This window comes from Aquarana catesbeiana, linkage group LG02 (genome assembly GCF_042186555.1).
Source record: "Aquarana catesbeiana isolate 2022-GZ linkage group LG02, ASM4218655v1, whole genome shotgun sequence".
NCBI lineage: Eukaryota > Metazoa > Chordata > Amphibia > Anura > Ranidae > Aquarana > Aquarana catesbeiana.
In genome coordinates, this window is record NC_133325.1 from 118544633 (window position 1) to 118557061 (window position 12429).

Genomic DNA, 12429 nt, shown 5'->3' on the forward strand with positions numbered 1-12429 from the left:
ATCGGACATTCCGACAACAAAATCCATGGATTTTTTACGACGGATGTCGGCTCAAACTTGTCTTGCATACACACAGTCACACAAATCTTGTTGGAAATTCCGAATGTCAAGAACGCGGTGACGTACAACACGTATGACGAGCCGAGTAAAATAAAGTTCAATAGCCAGTGCGGCTATTCTGCTTGATTCCGAGCATGCGTGGAATCGGAATTTACGACAACAGATTTTGTTGTTGGAAAATTTGAGATCCAGATCTCAAATTTTGTGTGACGGAAATTCCCATGGAAAATGTCCGATGGAGCCTACACACGGTTGGAATATCCGACAACAAGCTCCCATCGAACATTTTTCGTCGGAAAATCCGACCGTGTGTACGGGGAATAATAATTCAAAGGGGTGTCTGTCCACATACTTTTGGGTGGTAAATTTAAGTGTGATGTTCAGGTGTTCACAAACTTTTACGCATATAATTTACTTAGATCTATCTATCCTGTTTCAACGGGCTGTGTTCAGGGATACTCTATGATTTCTTAAGCCCTAATTGACTGGCTCTTTGTTCGAATCAAGACCTCCAAAGCTGCTTCTATGGTTTACTGATCCCCACAAGCCAGGTATTGAAATCTCCTCAAAAGCACCGTCTAGCCTTTTTGAGTCTTTTTATTGTTGTCATTGGAGAGTATTAATGTCTTAAATTACTTAAATCCTGCTGTTTAATAAATTGGATTAAAGGCTTTATAATTTTTATATACACATATTACATAGGTAAACACTTGTCCAAGGGCACACCTATCCCAAATATACATACTCCTCTGTAAACAGACTTCCGGTTTTGGTAGAAAAAAAAGCTCAAAAAGAAAAAAATTTTTAAATATATTTTCAGATAAACATAAAAAAGGTTACCTTGATGTAAATAATTATATCAATGTGTGCTAATGTTTTAAAAACGTTCTTTAAATGTATAATTTTCAATTTTATGTGTACACATAGGCAGCCATATTTGTTCATTACATACTCAGACTCTCCTTCCTTTGTAGTACTAGACGATAGTTCTGCTTACCTGCTCCTTCTCACAATGCAAGTCTATCAATTGGCCAATTCTTTAAAAGCAATGTGTTCCCCATGTGGCTAATATCTTAACTTGGCATTTGTTAAGACAGACAGAGTAATTGCACCGAGCCACTGAGACCTCCTGGTGGTTAATCTACAAATCTCTATATATAATACAAAAACATGGAAGTGCAACATTGCAAAAATGTGAAAGTCAAAAAAATTCCTCAAATAACTAAAAATATACCTTTACAGAAAATACACATGGTTGCTGAAAATGCACTATACCTTCCTTTAAAACTACTTATGACTAAAATTGTATTATGTTAAACACCAATTGTAAATGTCTCTGTTCAGGCCATTTGTTGGTATACTGGGCACAAGCAATCTATATGGGAAAACAATACACTTTATTGTTTATTTTAATGGAGGGTACTGTAGCTAAGCCTTGTTTCCTTTTAACATCATATAAATCTATCCCGAACTGGTGTTTTCATTCTTTAGTGTACATTTATGTATCCATTGTTTGCTCCCTAGATGGGAAAGCAGCTGCAGTTGTAATTATCGTTCCCTTGTCTTTCAGTGTGTACACAAAGCAGTTTAGATCCCAAGGTCAGGTGCCGGAGACGTTTCCTTTCCTGTTTACACTGCAGTGTTATATATTTAGGAATACACAATGTGGGAAACTACAAAAGCAATTATAACTAATCTCCATAGTCATATTCATCAGATAGAAAATAATGCCTCTAGTTTATGCTATTAAACGCAGTGCCAAAATAAATAAACCATTTTTTTTTGCCGATAAGGCAGTGTCAAAAATGTAAAAGTTTTTTGTTTTTTTTTTGGACCGCAAAATAACTAGTCTTATCACTGTTACAGCGCCTTGAAAAAGAATTCATACCCCATGAAATTTTCCATATTTTGTCATATTACAACCAAAAACGTAATAGTATTTTATTGGGATTTTATGTGATATACCAACACAAAGTGGCAAATAACTGTGAAGTGGAAGAAAAATTATAAATGGTTTTCCACATTTTTTTACAAATAAATATCTAAAAAGTGTGGCGTGTATTTGTATTCAGCCGCCTTTACTCTGATACCCCTAACTAAAATCTAGTGGAACCAATTGCCTTCAGAAGTCACCTAATTTGTAAATTGAGTCCACCTGTGGGTAATTTAATCTCAGTATAAATACAGCTGTTCTCTGAAGCCCTCAGAGGTTTTTTAGATAACCTTAAGGAACAAACAGCATCACGAAGAGCAAGGAACACACCAGACAGGTCAAGAATAAAGTTGTAGAGAAGTTTGAAGCATCTCACGGAACACTGTTCAATCCATCATCCTAAAATGGAAAAAATATGGCACAACTGCAAACCTACCAAGACATGGCCCTCCACATAAACTGAAAGACCGGGCAAGGAGAGAAATAATCAGAGAAGTAGCCAAGAGGCCCATGGTAACTGAGGAGGAGCTGCAGAGATCCACAGCTCAGGTGGGAGAATCTGTCCACAGGACAACTATTAGTCATGCACTCCACAAATCTGGCCTTTATGGAAGAGTAGCAAGAAGAAAGCCATAAGAAGCCCAGTGTGCTGTTTGCGAGAAGCCATGTGGGGGGACACATGTGGACAAACATGTGGAAGAAGGTACTCTGGTCAGATGAGACCAAAATTGAATTTTTTGGACTAAAAGCAAAACGCTATATGCGGCAGAAAACTAACACCCTGCATATCACCCTGAACGCACCATCCCCATTGTGAAACATGGTGGTGGCAGCATTATGTTGTAGGGCTGCTTTTCATCAGCAGGGACAGGAAGCTGGTCAGAGCTGATGGGAAGATGTATTGGGCCAAATACAGGGCGATCATAGAAGAAAACCCAGATCTCAAATTTTGTGTGACGGAAATTCCGATGGAAAATGTCCGATGGAGCCTACACACGATCGGAATTTCCTACAACAAGCTCCCATCGAACATTTTCCGTCTGAAAATCCGACCATGTGTACGGGGCATTAGAGTCTGCAAAAGACTTGAGGCTGGGACTGATGTTCACCTTCCAGCAGGACAACAACCCTAAACATACAGCCAGATCTACAATGGAATGGTTTAGATCAAAGCACATTCATGTGCTATGCCCCGTACACACGGTTGGATTTTCCGACGGAAAATCTTCAATGGGAGCTTGTTGTCGGAAATTCTGACCGTGTGTAGGCTCCATCGGACATTTTCCCTTGGAATTTCCGTCACACAAAATTTGAGATCTGAATCTCAAATTTTCCGACATCAAAATCCGTTGTCTTAAATTCCGATCGTGTGTACACAATTCTGACGCACAAAGTTCCACGCATGTTCGGAATCAAGCAGAAGAGCCGTACTGGCTATTGATCTTCATTTTTCTTGGCTCGTCGTAACGTGTTGTACGTCACCACGTTCTTGACATTCGGAATTTCCGACAAGATTGTGTGACCGTGTTTATGCAAGACAAGTTTGAGCCAACATCCGTCGGAAAAAATCCATGGATTTTGTTGTCGGAATGTCCAATCGTGTGTACGGGGCATAAGAGTGGCAGAAAGTCAAAGTCCAGACCTAAATCCAATTGATAATATGGGGCGAAACTTGAAAATTGCTGTTAACAGACACTTTCCATCCAATCTGACAGAGCTTCAGCTATTTTGCAAACAAGAATGGGCAAAAATTTAACTCTCTAGATGTGCAAAGCTGGTAGAGACATCCCCAAAAGATTTACAGCTGTAATTGCAGTGAAAAGTGGTTCTACAAAGTACTGACTCGGGGGCTGAATACAAATGTACACCACACTTTTCACATATTTATATGTAAAAAAAAATGAAAACCATTTATCATTTTCCTTCCACTTCACAATTATGTGCCACTGTGTGTTGGTCTACCACATAAAGTCCAATAAAATACATTTACCTTTTTGGTTGTAACGTGACAAAATGTGGAAAATTTCAAGGGGTATGAATACTTTTTCAAGGCACTTTATGCCATAAATGATAACTGTCACAGATGTTTGTTATCTCAGCTGAACTTTCAAGTCATCAAATGGTTGGTGTCATAACTCATCACATGTTCAGCACCATGACAGTTGCAGATAAAGAGAGTAAGATTGCAGGTTCCTAGGCAGTAAAGGATAGGAGGGTTTAGTTCCTCTTTAAAGTCCCATACACACTATCAGATTTTCTGCTGATTTTTTTCCTTCAGATTTACCGAAACCATATAATATGAGGTCAAACCTTAGGAGTTTCAATTTGTATGCAATCAGGCAGGCCCTTGCACTACATGGTTTTGGTAAATTTGAAGACAAAAATCAGCAGAAAATCTGATAGTGTGTATGGGTCTTAAGGTTCCAGAGGGTTCTAATTCTGAGCCCAATTCTAATTTCATGGATTTGGAGTTATTAATTTATTTAGATTATGAGAATAATTACAACATGTCAATTTTATGTGTTGTTTATTTAAATGTATCACCTTTATTTGTAGGCACTGTTGGACAAAATATCTGTTTAATTGTTCAAAGATTTTGAAAAAGTCAACATTTTCCATGTGGTGTATTTACTTTAATACATGACTGTAACTGTACCTTAGGGTGTACTTCTTTTAAGAAAAAGAGATTTTTCAGTTTGTTAAAATAAAGTTGTGAAAGTTTGAATTTAATATAGTGAATCATATTAAAATTAACCAGAGAATGTATATTTAAATACACAAAGATTTGTTTGGAGACCATTTATACCTAAAGGGTAACTCCACTTAACTTACGTGGGGAAAAAAAAGCAAATAAAGAAAAATTTTTATAGCGTATACAATTGCGATACAAGTCATATTGTAATTGAATGTTATTAAAAATTACCTTTCCTTTTCAATCTGCAGCGGCTGTAATTTCAAAGCAATATGGCTACATGGAGTTGTTCTGTACACAGAATGTGTACTGATCACTCCCCAGAAACATAATTTCCTGCTTGTGTGATTGACTCACCAATTTTCCCAGAAATGATACAAGTCAGATTTCAGGCATCCCCTGCAACAAAAATTTTATTTTTGGTTTGATATTTCCAAAAGGAACATGTCTAAAGGGATGCAGGACCAGCCGATAGGGGGGAATGTTTTTTTCTCAACAAAAGTGGAGTTACGCTTTAACCACTTGCCGACCAAACGCCGCAGAATGGCACGGCTGGGTGAAACAGCGTTATGTAACATCGCTTCGCCCTGTGGCCACTAGGGGCCCGCGCCCCCCGCTCGCACCCCAAGCTGATGAGAGTGCCTGGCAGTCTCAATCACCGCCGGGCTCCTGTGATTGCCGCCCAGACAAGGAGAACCCGGAACTGTGTGTGTAAACAGTTTCCGGTTCTCTGAAGGGAGAAGTGGCAGAACGTCTGTTCATACAGAGTATAAACAGCGATCTGTTATCTTCCCTGCACAGTCCCCATCCCCCATCAGTTAGAACACACACTAGGACACACTTAACCCCTTCACTGCCCCCTAGTGTTAACCCCTTCACTGCCAGTGACATTTTTACAGTAATCAGTGCATTTTTAATCGCACTGATCGCTGTATTAATGCCAGTGGTCCCAAAAATGTGTCAAAATTGTCCGACGTGTCCCCATAATGTCACGATAAAAATCGCAGATCGTCGCCATTACTAGTAAAAAAAAAAATTAATATAAAAAATGCTATAAATCTATCCCCTATTTTGTAGACGCTATAACTTTTGCGCAAACCAATCAATATACGCTTATTGTGATTTTTTTTTTTTTCCAAAAATATGTAGAAGAATACGTATCGGCCTAAACTGAGGAAAAAATAGTTTTTTTATATATTTTTGGGGGATATTTATTATAGCAAAAAGTAAAAAATATTGAGTTTTTTTCAAAATCGATGCTCTTTTTTTGTTAATAGCGCAAAAAATAAAAACCACTGCAAAAGAAAGCTCTATTTGTGGGAAAAAAGGATGCCAATTTTGTTTGGGTGCAACGTCGCATGACCGCGCAATTGTCAGTTAAAGAGACGCAGTGCCGAATCACAAAAAGTGCTCTGGTCAGGAAGGGGGTAAAATCTTCCAGGGCTGAAGCGGTTAAAGGGACACAAACAATTTATACACTGATGCAGGGACACTTCGAACATTTCACCCCAGGTGGATATTTGATAAATGTGTTTTTTTTTATAAGGGAGAATGTAGAATTTACTGAGATCTACTGGTGTAGAGAACCAAAACAGGCTGCAATTTAGAGCAAAGCATGGATATGATTTGAGAAACAAGATGTGGAAGAACTAAACCATGCTGTGCAAGCATGGTTTAGTTCTCTGCAATCTATCAAAATAACTAATATGATGGGCAAACAGGTTATCCCAAGCCCCTTCCTCCTTTTATAACAGCATTTGTCTAGCTTTTTCTCTATTGTAGAGGAAAATGAAACAACAGCTTTGATATTTTTTGTCATTTAATGCAGTTATTAGAAAAGAGTTTAGCATACAGAATTTACAGGGAAAAAGGTCCGCAGGGGTGGATCCAGAGTCTAGTCTTAGGAGGGACACTGCCAGAAAATAAGGTGTTGCTTGCAGAACTGTATTTAATGTATCATACAGTCCTAACCTTATTTAAAATGGTGACACGGTTATCCTGTCCCCCACTTGTCACCTTCTTCTTCATTACTGTCCCCCACTTGTGTCACCTTCTTCATTACTGTCCCCCACATGTGTCACCTCTTCATTACTGTCCTGCACTTGTGTCACCTCCTTCATTACTGTCCTGCACTTGTGTCACCTCCTTCATTACTGTCTCCCTTTGGTGTCACTTTCTCTTTCATTACTGCCCCCCTCCCCCACTTGTGTCCCCTTCTTCATTACTGTGCCCCAATTGTGTCACCTTCCTCCTTCATTACTGTATACTACTATTCCATCCATCCATAATTTGGGCAGCCGTGCATCTGAGCCAGCCCAGCCAGCAGTGCAGCAGCAGCACACAGACAGAAAAGGTCGGGACGGCTGCTGCAACAAGTCAAGTCAAGCTTCATACGTAAGAACATATAGTAGAACGAAATGTCGTATCTCACAGGGCCACGGTGCTACATACAAGTCACTCTCTCTGCATGCAATGCGGGTGGGCAGTAGTGGGCCACGGGCACCCGTGATGGATCGGAGCGGTGGAGACACTGGCATGAAGAAGATCACCACACACACACCAACCAGTCACTCCCTACTGCCAAGTCTCTCCCTCTCATGCCACCGTGCGTTGGAGAAGGAGGAGGTGGGTGGAGACAATGGAGCACTAGGCGCAGGCCTTTTTCCGCTCGGCCTCACTCTGAGTGACAAGGGGGCAACGAGTTCTGGCAATCTAGTTTAGAAGGGTGGCTGTGTCTTGGAAACTGTATTATTGTTTAGTGTGATTTCTGTATTGTCAGCACCTGGTAATTGATACAGGTGAGTTTAGTTACAAAATACAGGCACATCACAAACTTGGAATGCAATTTTATTTTACAATTTTGGGAGGGTTCCAATAATTTTTGTCCAGTCCATTTTTGGAGTTTTGCGTGGAATGTGTCAGATTTGGCTTTGTGTTTCTTCTCTTTTTTGTGTCGTACCAATACAAATAAAAGAAAACAACGCGAGAATACCTAAATGTCTGCATTTGCAACAATTTTCTGGGCAGAGTGGCGCATTAGCTGACAGAAATGCAGGGGAGACAATATTTTTGGCCATGACTGTAACTACTATTGGTCTCTGTCTTTTTTTCCGCTGCACATAAATCACACCATCTGTCTTAAAATGAGAATGGTGCACTTCTACATTTTTGTTACATTTTTTCTAGCAGCATAAACCCTTGTTTCACTAATCTTTTACCATCTTATACTGCTTTAGTTAATTAATTCTGCCTGTAACGTAGTATGCACCTTATTCTTATACTGTTTCTGCTATCGCTATTACTAGATCAATTACAGTGCGTTGAAAAACTATTCATACCCCTTAAAATTTACTGACTCGGGGGGCTGAATACAAATGCAAGCCACACTTTTTACATATTTATTTGTAAAAAAAAAACATTGAAAACCATTTATCATTTTCCTTCTTCACAATTATGTGCCACTTTGTGTTGGTCTATCATATAAAATACATTTACATTTTTGGTTGTAACATGACAAAATATGGAAAATTTTGACGGGTATGAATGCTTTTTCAAGGCACTATATCCTGCTAGTAGTGCACATTTTTACATCTTTTCACTCATTCTCAAATTATATTACATAGTTCACATCACTTGTATATTAAAATGCCTCTTAAAGTGTACCCAACATGTTCTGCCACAATATCTGTGCCTTTTTCAGGGGATAAAGTGCCTAAATCATACATACATTGTGCAGCCTATATAGATAGTCTGCATAGTCATAGTCTGTGTAATGATGTATGTGCAGAGAGAAAAAAAGACACAGAGACCAATAGTAGTTATGTGATTTCATTTAACGTTTTTAAATAAAGTACTAATAAAGTTTTAGTATTTAGTGGGTAGGGGGTTTTGTGTGCATCCAATTTAGTGATGTCATGGATATTTATCTCCCACAAAAATATACTTAAATAATGAAGAGGGGATTGTGCATATATTTATAGTGGAGGTCAAAAGCCCTCCGTTCCTTGTAGATGGGTAAAACATTATTTTATTGTGATATTGGTTAATGTATAAAATCTCCAAATCCTTGGGAAGATATGAACTATATTAAAATGACCTAAAATATTTCAAAGAGTTTTCCAGGATAGCTGAGTGCAGATACATTATCAACAGTCCAACTTTACTAGTATATATGATTCAACTTAATATTTTTCACTAGCCAAAAAGGCATGCAAGTGGCTGTAATGTGTGCTAATAAAATACATTTTCTTCTATAAGCTTTTGTGACACCTGGCTCTTGCTGAGATTGTGATCCATTGCTCCCCATGTTCAGTTTCAAACCATAGTTAGTTCAGCAGGACTCACCATGCAGTCAGCCAGAGAGCAGCAGAAAATTATGTTTCTTCTAAGGCATCATGGGGGGTTGAGTTATTTCCTTAGTAATGATATGTTTATTGGCAGGATCGGTTGCAAACAAAGAAACATTAAATTGTATGTACAAGAACTTTTGGTATCTTTTAGTGTCCCTCCAAGCTCGAAGGTGCAATGTGATTCCCCGCTGGAAGTCAGGTTTCATTCATCCAGAAATGCCAGTGTAAAAGATATAGGACGCCGCTCACCCAGCCCAATGCATGTGGATGTATGTGATGGCCTCAGCTGATGCTGCTCCACTGGCCACATCCACTGATGCATTTCGCCCTGCCCTCCGGGGCTTAGTCATAGCCCTGACAAAGGCACGTGGTATAGTGACATATTGTGTAAGGAGGAGGAGCCAGTGATCTCACGCCACAACTGGAAGTGAACAGAACGCCATTTTGTTGGAGGTACAATGGTACACAAAGGCTACATCCATTGGATTGTATACAGAATTCATTTTTCATACATTGTGAGTGCATCCTTATATTAAAAAAAAAAAAAACAATTAAACTAACAGTAAGCACTATGAGAATTTATTCCATTTTGGGTCCCATACGGGAGAACCAGGATGGCAATGGATTAACATCGAAGAATCCTAAGCACCATTAATAAGAGATCCATATTAACCTGGAAGGATACATACAAAAGAGCATAACCCCATGCAAAAGGGTAAACACGTGTTTGATCTGATATATTGGGTCCATCTTGTGAGGTGAGAGTGGTATTATACTGGTGGAGGGATAAGCACGCTACAAATACAAGTAAGCCCATATTACCCACTGGTGGAGAAAATGTATATATCCACAATTTCTATTTTTTATTATTGTTTTGCTGCTAGAATATAGCATACAAATGAAAATGGACACAGGACACTGATATACAAAAAAAATCATTTACATTTTAAAATTTTTTTTTTTTTAATTAACTGTTTATAATTTTAATTATATTATGTTAATGTGATACACATCTATTGTGAATTGCACATACTTTGTTTGTGGCACTTTATTGAGCATTTGAAAACTGTGGGCATTCTACACTAATTGCACGTTGTTGATTTTAGGATAGTATATAGTATATAGTAAATACTTTATTGCACAGGCACAGTTTTTTATTCTTATGTTGCAATATATAGGTGAGGTGTGAATCCTATTTTTTGTGCCAGCAGCAATATACTTTCACCGGGCATACTTGTTAGCGCTGAAATATTTTATATATTTTTTTATTAGCGTAGACTAATGGCCCGTACACACGATCCGAATATCGTACAATATTCGGATCGTGTGTACACTACTATCGACAGCCGATCACAACCATTCATCCGATATTCGATCGGACATACCCGGAAATACCCAGAATTTTTCCTTGTACGATTCCAGATCGTACGATTTTCGTTTAGTTAGTATAGTTGTCGTCCGAAAGTACAATACAAATACACCACAACACATGACATCACTTCCGATTTTTTTGTCTGTAGTACGAGAATTTTCGTGACTTCATTTACCTATTCAATTTCTACTTGCGACTATTAAGTGAGACGGTCGTACGATCGGTCGTACGATATTCGGATCGTGTGTATGGGGCATAAGACTATCTATGACTAAGCCCCGGTGGGTGGGGTGAAGCGTTGGCTGAGGCCATCACATACACACACATGCACTGGGCTGGGTGAGTGGCATTCTACACCTTTTACACTGTATGTATGAGAAACTTGGTCTTCAAATCTATACTAAGTTGCTTTTTTTTTTTTTTTTTTTTTTAAATCAAAAAGGTATAATATATTGGCAAAGAGGTCTGTGTTAAATGCAATATTTGTTTAAATGTTTTGTCACAAAGCCAGCAAAGATCTTGGTAGAGACGCAGATGCAAGCTTTTCCTTGTAGTAATCAGAGTGAAATACATTTTCATTTTCCATTGTGCGTCAGCATTTTTGCATGCTGAGAGCATCTGCATAAAAGTTAAATACACCGGTGTATCTTGTGGCCTTTGGAGATAATCAATCCAGTTTTCCATTAGTATTTTCTGGTGTGTGTGCTTCACAAAGCTCATACACTGCATACAATGTTACAACTCCCCTGGCTGTCTTCAGTTTTATATATTGGTAATAAATTACCTGTCCTTGTGTTTCATGGGAGTCATTAAGAGGAGAGATGATTCCTGGAATGCTGTATATCTGCCTGCTGTGTGATGCATAAGGCTGATTCTGTGTTTTTTTGACAACCCGAAGATAGTCTTTCGCTGATTATATTTTCAACGTCATCCAGTCTTTATTTAGGCCATACTCAAGAGAAGAAATATAGTCATGGCAACCCATGCACCTGCTAGAGGGTCCAGCTGCGGGGGGGGGGGCACCAGTCCTCCTGTAGGAAACCCAGGACAGGGAGGGGGTCAGTTTGGCTGGGCGGGGGTTAATTACAGTAATGATGCCCTTTTTGGCTTTCTGCAGCAGCTGAAAGCTGGTTTCTCCCCCTATCCCTGCCACCGGCTTTCCTCTGCTGGAGGGAGAGACGGACAGGGCATAGTTCCAATAATAGCCCCCACTGCACTGACCCCCCTCCCTGTCTTGCTTACATCGGATTCCTTCCTGTGTGACGCCCCCCCCCCCCCCCCCCGTGTGCCTGGCCCCCTTCAGCTCTGCCGACTTCCCTGTCCCACCAGTACACAGGATCATTTGTCAGGATGGAAAGCGGTGGAAGGGGCCGGTAAATATGTAATTTACCGGCCCATTCCTTTAGTGAATTAATTGACATAGTGTGCGATCAATACTGATCCCATGTCCATTGATAACCCAGCATAGTAAACTGCTTCAGTTTATGAATGAACAGGAGTCTCTGTATCCTGTTTATTCATCTGCAGTGCAGCTGAGGCTATAGAGAAAGTAATTGAAGAACGTGTCCTCAATTCCTTTCTCTGTCTCAAAAGTGAAATGTCAAGAGTCTGATATCCCACCAAAGATGACCCCCCCCCTGCTTAACAAAATAATAATATATTATTTTAAATATATTAAAAAATACATCGAAAAAATATATTTTTTAAACATTGTAAATAATAATTTTTAAAAAATTGTACAAAAATAATTTTTAAAAATTGTAAAAAATTATTTAAGGGCATTCACTGGGTTCTCTGGGCCATACAGTGTGAATGAGCGGTTTGCTGGAGCCGCCTATTACTCTGTGAGGATGAACACAGCCACAGGTCCTAATTTATCAGGTGTGTAGGTGCAGGTGAGTGGCCCCGAATACATACTGTCTGTGTTTTGGAGCAGTACAGCTGTGGGTGCACTGAAGGACTCGGTGGGATGGCCAGTGGGCGGAATCAGTGGGGCGCCCAATGGCCGGGCTCTTGGGAATGT

The 12429-nt window shown here is 39.4% G+C and overlaps 1 protein-coding gene across 3 annotated transcripts in view; it reads left to right on the forward strand.

Annotated features, from left to right (window-relative positions):
• The window catches only part of LNX2 (ligand of numb-protein X 2), a 241317-nt gene that overhangs the window by 156527 nt on the left and 72361 nt on the right, over nucleotides 1-12429 (forward strand). The window lies entirely within an intron of this gene.